The sequence below is a fragment of the Triplophysa dalaica genome, chromosome 20 (genome assembly GCF_015846415.1).
Source record: "Triplophysa dalaica isolate WHDGS20190420 chromosome 20, ASM1584641v1, whole genome shotgun sequence".
NCBI lineage: Eukaryota > Metazoa > Chordata > Actinopteri > Cypriniformes > Nemacheilidae > Triplophysa > Triplophysa dalaica.
In genome coordinates this window covers 10,926,534-10,938,624 of record NC_079561.1, presented here as the reverse complement: position 1 = coordinate 10,938,624, position 12,091 = coordinate 10,926,534, and positions in this window count along the sequence as shown.

Here is a 12,091-nt window from a genome sequence, read left to right as displayed (position 1 = left end):
AGCAAGTTATATCCACATATCAGACACGCATCGAAGATGAGCACACTTTAATTATTTATTGTGTCTGATTTAGTCACATTAAATCTTTGCATGTATTAGCAGTTTTACCTGATTTTCATAATTATTGTAATTACTATAATTGTGCGCTTAAGAATATGCAAATAAATTCTTAGTGAATTATCTTATTTTGTGTTCCCAGAAAAAGAGTTGTGTAAAGGTTTTGAATAAAATGAGGGTGAATAAAAATGACAGTTTTTTATTTTTGGTTGAACTTTCATGAATATATTGGTGCACACTGTCTCACATTTACAAATGATTTTAATTTGGCATCATGTCATACAACACTAATCCTTTGAGTGTATCGGCATTGTAACATTTCCAGCTTATCAGAGTCAATGTTCCGTCATTAAGATGTTTCTATTTAATAGCAAACCGCATCCCTGCACCTCCCCGAGATAAGGAAACAAATTATTCTGGATTGGGGGCGCGTCATTAGTGGAGGTCCTAGAACACATTATTGCTGAAACATATCTGAGCTGTGTGACCTGGGTGGGAATAGGCACAAATCCATATCCATATCTCTCTCTGTCTGAAGTTAACAGTGCACATACCCTCAGGTTCTTTGTTCGTAATGAAGAGCCACTCTTTATCTTTCAAATCAATGCTGAGACATATTAAAATGTCGGGTGCGTGAACCTTCTCTCTACCTAATGATTGGAAAAACTCTCAGGTGTTCTCCTCAATCATGGTTTTGCTTTTATACGTTGATATTTTGTCTTTAATACATTTTGCAGGGATAATAATGGAGGGGGTGGTTTCAGTAGCTCCTCACTACAGAACACGAGATCCAGGGCGCAAGGTTGGATCCAGATCAAGTCTCCTCCTATTGCATTGTGATTGGACGACACTGGATCCAGTTTCCTCCCACTGCGTCTTGACTGGCCCACTGATTTCTGCAGCAGTTTTGGTTCATACTTGTGTTGTTGCTCTACCATTTCCGTAACTAAAGTTATTCTTTTGACGGAAAAACAAACTTGCTGAAGACAAACTTTATTTATTAACGTCTTTTTAAGAACATATTGTATTAGATTAATGGTAAGGGTTTGGGTACTTTAAATAACATGTTTCATTACATTTAGGCTAACACCGTCTACACCGGATGGAACACGTGGGACGTGACAACCTGCTTGTTCGAAATGTTTTTTTTGTGCCGTGCGATTGACGTCCGTTGCGCCCGTCTTGGAAACCCATATTCTTCTGGTTAGAGTAAAACCATTTATTTCCATTTGGGAGGAAATACCCTTCTAAAATTCAAACACTATCCCTGCCTTCCATTTCAAAGGGCTCATCCCTATGCCCTAAGCCCTTCGAATGGTTTATCCTTCGGAGTAAGAGCTTTGAAGGGTTAAAGAGTGTAGGGGACCAAACAACTGTTTCTTGTCATCATCCCATGCCCATAAGAAAGCGGCGTCACCACGCAATGAATCTTCGCAAAGAATCATGGGAGCCCAAAGTGACCATCAGTTGTACCCTTCGAAATCCTTCATTTTGAAGGGCCCTTTGAAGTGGCCAGTTATGAGCAATTCGGTTTGGAACGACCCTTCAGTATGGCGGCCATGATTGTTGTCACTCCGAAGGGCCCTTCTGAGGGCGATATATCCCAGTTGGAACGCAGGGAGAGTCATGTGGGACACAGCTATTAGGTAAAGCGGTCATAGCTTCACTTTATTCAAAGTTTGTTAACGGAAGTTATGCCACTCTGCGGCTATGTTTCCAACCCCTCCCAGCAGCTATTTATGTCAGTCATAGTAAGACAACAGGCTGATATTTCTAAAATTTCTTGCAAAAATCTGAATTAACTAGCATATTTCCGATCAATAATTAAACCTGAAATAACTGTTCCATAACTTTGGTTTGCTAAGCTTAAACTGCAGTTAAATCATCTTGTTAGGGCGACCATATTGATAATGTTAGTGGCGCCCTGTTAATATTTGTTATCTTTGCCTTTATTGTGAATAAAACACAGTTGTTAAACAACCAGAATCGAAGACTGGAACTAACCGTTTTAACAAATTAACAGATTTATTTTCACAACATTAATTGAACTTCTGCGAATGAATAAAAATTGAACAGGTCTGTGACTGTCAACAGTATACTGTATTGTGTGCTTTTGTTTACTGGTGTTAATGGCTTTAGACCTTCATTCAGCAAAATAACAAATTCTTAAAATAAAAAAAATGCAATAAAACAATTCATTTAAGTCACACAAGTGTATCTTTTCACACAAACGTGTCATTTGCACTACCTTAAACCCCTTCTATGATTTCTATATTTTGTAAAGCTGAATTTTATAACATAAAAAATCCCAGAAGAAAAAAAATCAAAGATATAATGTGTGATTGATGTTTCGTATCATATAAGGCATTACTCTGCCACCATGAAATGTGGATCTCACAAACAGAGTGTTCTCGTTCAGATAAGCTCTTCACTGTCAAGATACCAAAGAAGAACAAAATTCATATTTTATAAATGCAATTCATCGCTTGCCCTTTGCAGAAGATAGTAATCATACTTGAGAAAGGACCAGCATTCTAAAAGCAATGAATGTGCCTCAGATAGCAAGATAATCGTCTGGTGGTGGTCTAGCTACAGCAGGATGACTAAAATCGATCATTGAGTCATATGTAATATATGGTTTCATGTGCAACACTGATGCTCTGATTCAAATAATAATAGACTCAGTAAATTCACAGAGCCGCATCCTGAAATCTCTTCAGATAAGTCGATGCTAAATTACTATCGATGAATTTATACGTAGTTTTTGTCTGTTGATGCAAAGCTAACAGATGTTGGAACCGAAAGAGAGAAATGAATAAATAAATACCTGAGCCGTGAGGCTACGTTTAAGCATTCAGGTTATTTTTAGTACATGCCACCAGTCTCTCTCTTTCTCTCTCACTATGAGGTGTGATTTTCTGGAAGCGTGATGTGCCTGGTGGATTAAATCTGAGTTGAGCATCTTGTTCCCCAAGTCTGTCACTTTATCACCTTGCGTATACCGCATTCCAAGTCTTTGTTCCAGATTTTTAGCTCAAGCAGTAAATTTGTACAATAAGAGGTGATAGAAGCTTCAAAGAAAGTAGCGGAGCGCAGCGACTGGAAAGGCTTTGAAACTTCTTCACTGCGTGTAGCTCATCGCATTATTTACTCAAGCGCTATTGTACACACTGCAGAACCTCATACTCATCATAAAAATAAAGGTGCTTAAAAGGTTCTTCACAGCGATGCCATAGAAAAAGCATTTTTGGCTCTGCAAAGAAGCATTCATTCCCAGGTTCCTTGAAGAACCATCTCTTTCTTACATTTATAATCAGAAGAACCTTTTTTCAGCACAAAGAATCTTTTGTGAAACAGAAAGGTTCTTCAGATGTTAAAGGTTCTTACCAAAAATAAGAACCAAAAAAAGAAGTTCGGCCAATCAGATTAGTTTATATCACGATTCGTTCCTATCCTGCTGGATTAGACCCTGCCTTGGATAAGGAGCTAAAGTGTTCCTCCAAAAAGGTTCTACCAGACTAAAACTCCGGTGTCATGACAAATCAAGTCCCCTCTCAATATAGGTCCCCTTTAGGACCCCGGGTGATTCTGTTCCCTAAAATAACTTCTAATGGGTACTCTTTTAATGCCTGATTGCTATTCTCACAAAATTACATTACAATTTATGTCGCTGGTACTTTGTTAAAATGACCACTTTTGTCTTTTTCACTACATGCTTCATATAATAGTACATAATCGAGGCTATGGGATGTGAAATCTTACTGTTTAAGTTATTTACCATAATAAAACCATTGTAGTTTTAAAATATCAAAAGTTATGTTTTTGTGTGTTTATCAGATGTTGACCCAGAAATACTGCCATGTATGTTAGATCAAGCTTACATGCTCATGTGTTTATTGTAAACTTAAATTTGAACATGTCATTTCAATGCTTTTAATTCAACCAGAGTATTTAGCTCGCTAGAAGCTAACACAGCTTCGGTTAGCCATACAACAGCATATCGAGATAGCAACTTTGTGATCAGGCATTACAACTACCTACTAAATTGAGTTAGATTGGGTTCGGTCCACAGGGACCGAATTTGTCATGACACCGGCTGGTTCCTGCAGTGCAAAAACAACAAAAAGAAAATACTTTGGAAAAGTCGTCCCGGAACTATGAAAACATTGCTGTGGTGCGAAAACGCCTTAATGGCATTGAAAAACCTTTTGAAACACCTTTTTATAATAGTGAATATAGTGTGCCATAACATATATAATCATTACAATATTTATATTTAAGAGTTGTGGTCAGCATGGTGACGTTTTGCTCGCTCCTTTACTTCTTAGGAAGTTCTCAATACGTCAGAGATATGCAAACCCCAGAAGCGAGTTAGCATTTTAGCACTTCAGGTTTAATCGCCCCCTTTTTTAAATGTTTGTTTGGTAAATTGCCTGAAATAAGGTCGGTGGTTAATAAAACCTCTATATACAGTATTTCTACATTTTAATCTATGACATAAAACACACCAGTTATAACACACTCGTGATTTTAAAGCGTTTTTTGAGTCTTAAAATTGACGTTTGTCATCACGCATAAAAATCTCACAAATAATGTAATGAGGGAACAAATCTCCAAAAATTTGGATGGGGATTCATTTACAGAGTTGTTACCTACCAGGAAACACACGTTAAAAAAATTCTTGTTGACATTAGTACTACAAATGCACTTTATAACATGAATTAACAATTAAGTATTTATTAATTATTCTTAATTCCAATTAAATTTCCATTTGTTTATTTCAGATCACAGAGCATTAACTAATGTTAACAGATAATAGATATTGTTCATTGTTTATGTTAGCTAATGCAACTTATTGATAACAAAAACAACCTTACAGCCTAAAATGACAGCTGCAAAGTCTAATTTTACTAAAACGTTTGAATTTTCTGAGGTGGCAAAGCAATGATAAAGGCCAACCCTAAAGCCCACCCCTTAACCTATCGTCACAGGAGCAACAAACATACAAATGAGTTCATAGGAATTCACACGAATGAGCCACCTGGTGAAATACTTACAAATTCCCATCAAATTGTATTGATACATATTTATACACAAGAAAGATACGGCATTTTCAAATATCTTAGATTTAAAGTTGTAAAGAGTGACACAACAAAGTTCATGAACACAACTCAATAGATTACATGTCATGGCAATGTCACGAACTTCCATGAGACTTTGTTGGAATAAAACCAGCCAAAAAGTTTTGGCAATGTTATTAACATGAACAAATTTTGTTTTAGTACATTTAGAAACTCTACAGTTCAGTGTCACCCTATATAAATCTCACAGAGCAACATCTTCTGCCCGAACAAAAGGGCAAAGGAAACAAAGCCCCAAGTGACAGCTTTAAGACCCACGGCATTCATTTGTCTTAATTACTCTTTTTACACACACAGTATACCACAGTTAATGGTTGAACTGTGTATGGCTACTGGTCTTTATGTCCACCTGCCTAGAAGATGAATACGGGGCCTTTAATTCCACCCATGGCTCTATCGTTTACTGAGTCAGCTCGCTTTCTAGAAGGAGAGACTACGAGGGCTGCTGAGGCAGCACATTCAGCTTTTATTTGTGTGCAGTGTCCACGCCTTGACACACACTGTCAGATCATATCCTATGTAATGACTTCTGGACTCATAGCTCTCGTAACAACACTCCTGTAATTCAGACGAAACATGCGCCGGAGGTTTACTGTAAGCATAAGAAAAGATTCATACTAACACGCAGGGAACTTCAGCGTCTGTCAGATTGAGATCATGAAAAAAGTCAACCAAGAGGATACTTGGCCAACGTTTGAAAGCATTTATTGCAACAGCGAAAAGAACATTGCTTTCTGTTTGATCAAAAAGATTCCCCAGCTTACAAAATATGTTCTAGGAACGTTTTGCCAACATTGTCTTTAAGTTCTAAAAAACTTTTTGGGAACGTTTTAAATGTTCCACTAAAATAAGTATAATGTCTTTAAACCATGAGCAATTACATAACGTTGATAAAATATTCTTTCAACGTCACAGCAAGAACGCTTTTAGCCAAAGTTCTGAGAACATACCCTATTATCTGTACGGTGATGTTCCACGGCTAAGACGATACAGTTCGCATATTGGAGAAGAACCCAGAACATCTCGTCTCAGGTTGACCTCTGAACGTCACACCCTGTTGTCCATTAAGGTGTCCTGCAAGATGAAGTCCCATAACTAAGAAATAGGATCAGAGAAAAAATGTGTCTGGTTGAAAAAGTGCAGATGTGTCCAATTTCCCGCGGCCTGCGGACCAGTCAGCCAGGTGACAGAATGATGTTCTTACTGATGGGAAAGCTGTTTAATGGGATTTTTCCCAGCATGCTATAATAGCGCTGATCAGTTTTGGACAATGAACGGTGATGAGAAGTAAATAATTGATTATGCTGGAGGCACACAGGCAGAAAGGAAGGTTTTATGTGAAGGCCGGGGACAAAGGCAGTGGATGAGAAAAGCAAGTTAGATCAGCTGGAATAATCTAGAGACCGGGCTATTAATCGATTTCAGAAACGGTTACTATTGCAGTTTTTGAACAGGTGCATTCAGAATACCTAAGTTAATGAAATACTAAAATTTAACAATGAGTAAAAGTTTCAATTGCTGTCCAAAGGCAGCAGTTGGGTAATATTATTACCCTTATTAAAGCATAAAATCAGCTTGACTGGATTGTTATTTGTTCTGGGTCGTTCCTGTTGCACGGTATGTTTCGAACATTTAACCTCTAAAAAAACGAATGTGCATTTTAGAGAGTTGTTCAATAAGGGGCTTTTTTAATGCTTACTTAATTCAATTAATTAAACAACGGAATTATTTTTAGTTATTTATATTAGGCAATAGATTGAAAGGTACAGTATATTGCATACAGCAGGAATAAAAATTACCAATTTATTCTATGTAGAATGATAAACTGCCATACTGGCACACAATGCACCGTCATTGAACATTATGAAAGATCCCCAAAACTTTGTCAATATGTCATGCATAAAGAGGATTTGCCTATAGCATTTATAATTTTCCACTTGGCATACGAGACCTGAGAGTTCTGTCTATAATATAGGCTTTCTCTCCTGAGGTGAGAGAGGAAGCCTGACAGTAAGTTAATGACTGGACACAGTGGAGAGAAAATTACACTTCATTTGCACCTATCAACAGAGCTGACAACTAAATAAAGAGGGCTCAGTCAGGAAAATACACTTCTTCATTTAAACTCACACATATCTGCATGTAATTAAAGCAATACAACTCTTCACCAATCTAACGTGGATCATGAATGGATTAGCATCCCACAAAACAAAGCAAATCTTAAATTTGCTTAGGCCACCTGCAAGTCAGGGCCCTTGCATAGTCTTTCCTGATAAGCAAATGAATAAAGTGTAAAATATGTGAGTTTGGTCATTTATTTAAACTGCACAAATGTACGTCTTATAAGAAAGTGCAATAATACCATGTATTACGTATGTGATTACTTTATTCCTTCTCATGGAAATCACAGATGAGACCTCTTTAACATCTCCGTTATTTCTTCTAGACATCAATGAGATTTAATTTTAGTCAATATTATTAATAAATGTTACTATAAACTCAAACAATTCATTGTATCCAAATCATATTTTGTCACATTTTATAAGCAATTTTAGGAAAAACATTTGAGGCAAATCTGATTCAATGAAACACAACTGTATCAATAAACTATGAAAGAGCAACTCTTATAATTTTTCTTTGGATTATTTCTATTCTATTTCATTTTTATGTCTCTAACAGCTTTGCATTGGTGCATATTTGTAAAAAGCACACAGATTGGTTTGAGCATTATAATGTCATCTGTCCTTATGAAAATAAATGAGGAATTTTTGACACAATTGTCTAGTCCACAGACTTAAAAACAACAGAATAATTATAATTACGGGAAAAGATGTGACTATAAAACTCCTTATTAAAACAAACCCCAAATTAACTAGAATTTAAAATTCCTCACAACACTTGAATGAATCTTTCTTCGTATTCTTACCTCTCCAGTGCAGCTGCTAGTCATTCTCCTTTTATGCCAACCAGTGAATTTTGATGCTTTTTAGTCTAATCAAGAACTTATTAAGAGATTACTTCTCATTACTTGAGCTAAATTTGAGCCCAGTCTGAATCATCACTTCAATTGCATGAAGTTTAAGCATTTTCTGAAAATAAGGGCGAGTTTAGTTAGGTTGAGCTCATCTCGCTTTGATCACACTCTGTGCGTGAATCCCCATGTGTGGTTCTATATGTAAGTAGCGTGACGTATGTTTTACCTAAACTGCAGTGGCCAATAAATCCTGTTGTCTCCTCAGCAAGTAATATGCTATGATGCGTTTCGGTTTAATAGGTCTTATTTTGAGATGGTGCTTCTTTGGGGTGTCCTTTTTCCTTACCCTGACACTCTCCTCTCAAGAATGACAGTTTGACACCGCTTGCAAAATCAATACGCTGTTGAAATCATCTCCAACATATATTGAGGTGAAGCTCAAACTTCATTATTTTTTGCTGGTGGAGATAGACATCTGCAGGCAAAATGTCAACCCTCTTGGCCTGAAGGTGTGGGCATCCTCCGAGAGCGAGATGGAGATCAGACGGTGTCTTGTTGGTGGCTCTGCCCTCTCAGGGCCTTATGAAAAGCAAACAAGACCACAATATCACGCAAGTCTGAATGAAAACACACAATTATACATGAGGATTAACACATACATTTGAAATACAAGAATAATACAATCAGGGAGATTTTGTGTAAAAGTAGCTCCACAAAAAAAGGTATAAATTATTGTTTATAACTTTATTGTATAATATAAGTTGTTTTTTATTCAGGACAAAGGTCTTGGAGACGAGAATGAAATTCATAAGATTAAATAACACTGCGCGCTGACATGCAAGCTGACATTTTACTCACAACCTTTGTTGAATAAGTAATATCTGAATCATACATAAGATAGTCACTGTGTGTTCTGAGAAAAATAAATAATTCATTTCATGTTTGCCTGTTGATTCTCAGTTTTTTGTGCCACTTATTCACTGTAAAATTGAACAAAGCAAACGTATTCTCTCAAGTATATGTCGTCGGTTTATATTTAGCAAAACAGTGACACCTGGAGTTTGCCATAAGAACTGCATCCATTACTGTAACATCGATAGATGGTGCTCTTGTACGAAATATCATTTCCATCTGAACGGTAGAGATGAAGAGCTTTTTTGATGACATTGTACTTCCTTCAGGTATCTTTATAGGACAGTTTATGCTCAGAGGTGAATTAAAATGATCTCATCAGTATTATCTGAAAGACCTCTACGTGCGTTTTGATAAAGACGGGACCTCTGGTTATTTCAAACCCCCGTATAGCTAATCGCGCGCGTTTGCGGTGAAATGGCTTGAGATAAGAGCAATAAGAGAAAAATGCAATCCCCGAGCATTTGAGTCTGTTCATTTAAGAAGTGCACTGCAGATTTTTAGCATGATTTACTCTACTAATGGGCCTTTAGGGAGCTAATTGAATCCTGGAGCTCTCAGAGGTTTAAATCAAGCACCGCGCTCGAGCAGAGTGCTGATAACCAGAGATGCAGTTTTTCATCTGTTGAGTCATTTAGTTTAAAGAAAGAGACTTTCTGTGTCCCCACGCGTCCGCTTGTCGAAATTCATATTGTTCATAATTCTTTCAATATATTTGTCATTTCGCAGAAAGAATCAGACGTGATGAGCGATCGCGTGCGGATATGATGGATTTGTTTGTTTGGCAGTAATTCAGGCAGAAGATTTGTGTGGTGTGTGTGTGTGTGTGTGTGTGAGTGTACTTGTACAACTATCTTTATGAGGACAAATTTGAGACCAGCAGAGTGAGGACTAAGAGATTCAAATGAGGACACTTTCTAAGGGCCCTTTAAAGGGCTGTTCTAGGGTCAAGACCTGGCTTTAGGGTTTATGTTATGATTAGGTTTAGGTTAGGTTTAGGTTTAGGTTGAGGGTTATGGTCAGGTACTTAGTTCTGATGGTTAGGGTAAGGGGCTAGAGATTGCATTGCATCAATTTATGTCCTCATAAAGATAGCTGCGCAAACACATGTGTGTGTGTGTGTGTGTGTGTGTGTGTGTGCGTGTACGCGCGCGCGTGTGTACATGCGGACTTGGTTTTTATATGTTAGGGGGGACCTAAACCTGAATGCACACCAATTCATGGGGACACCAGGTCACTGTGGGGACCAAAATTGAGGTCACGGGTACAAAAGCTTATATTTGTACAGAACGATAAGTTTTGAAAATCTAAAGATGTAAAAAGCCTTCTAGGATCTTTAGGTTAAGGGGTAGGGTATAAAATATACAGTTTGTACAGTATACAACTCATTACACCTATGGACTGTCCACACGGAGATAATAAAAGATACATGTGCGTTCGTGCGCGTTTGTGTGGACTTTGGTTTTATATGTTAGTGGGGACCTAAACCTGAATGCACACTAAATGGGGACCCGTGTCACTGTGGGGACCAAAATTAAGGTCCCCACGGGCACAAAAGCCTATAAATTGTACAGAACGGTAATTTTTGAAAATCTAATAATTCATTAAGTTTTATATGACCTTTGGGGTTAAGGGTTGGGTTAGGGGTAGGGGATAAAATATACAGTTTGTACAGTATACAACTCATACTGTCCCCACGGAGATGATATAACGTACATGTGTGTGTGTGTGTTTGCAATTTACGCGTTCACATCATAATATTTCAGCAGCTGTTTGTTCTCGTGGATGTAGAAAGGTTTCCAAACATTAACACACTGCAAAATCTCTCTTTGGTTGCTTTTTATTTCAGGATTTATATTAGGCTATATTCGCTGCATCTATGATGTTGTTACAGAAAATGATTTGGAGAAAAAGTCTCAAACTGCAAGTCTGTGTTTACATTGGACTTATATTGCATTGTATTATCCATTACTTTCTGACTATGTGCAATCCCCGGGGATCAAACATATGACCTTGGCATTGCTAGTGCCATGCTCTAACCACTGAGCCTCAGGAGAGTCTCTGATACGATACCTGTCAGATGTCACTAGACATCTAGAAGATTTCTGTAAGATGCTCATGATGTGTATATCATAAGTGTACATAAAACTGCCTTTTCTAAGACGTTTATTGGATGTTCTTAAACATCAGATCTTAGCAAGTTACTTATGTTATGCCTATCTGTTATTGTTTTTTTGTTCTTTTTGCTTTACCTTTCACTATGTAAACATTTGATCTAAATGAGAGTACGAAACAGCAATGTTATTTAATTTAGAAAAAATGGGAAACAAACTAATTTCCACATCAAAGTCAAATATACCCTAAAGTATGTACAGTATGTGTCTGTTTGGGTTGAGCAGGAAGTCCCTGTGACATCAGCAAAACATTGGATACACATAAACTAGACACACATCGTCATTATATCTATGTGCAGTGTCGAATGAACTGTCAAAGAATTACATAAAAGTTATAGGATGGTATAAGTGCTATATGCCACACATGCTTCTGGATGGTGTCCTTCACCTCCTCTTTAATTAGGTGCTGAAAAATAATGGGATGTTAATGACTAGTTTAAAGCATCGCTCCTTACAGATAGCTTTTAATTATTCCAGGCTCTTCTATCTTCCATTTCCTCCAGCTAAAACATCTTACTGTCATGTTTGAAAGTTTCAGGGCTGCAAACTTTTGGTACTATTTGACCCTGTAACGGACAATATAGAAACTATAAGGACTCAAAGCTGATGCTAACCTGTTGTTTCACGAGTTTAACCCTTTGGTTAAAACCTCTGATATTTCGTTGACCCTGCCTTATCCAATACAATCTCAAGGCAATTCGTAACTATTTAAATTTGTATGAATTTGTACGATTTCATTCGGACAGTTTAGTATTTGCTTTCGCACCATGAGGGTTCGTTTTAGAAGTGGGGCAAGGGGTGTGTCCCAGTGTGGGGTTTTGTAGTGATGGAAT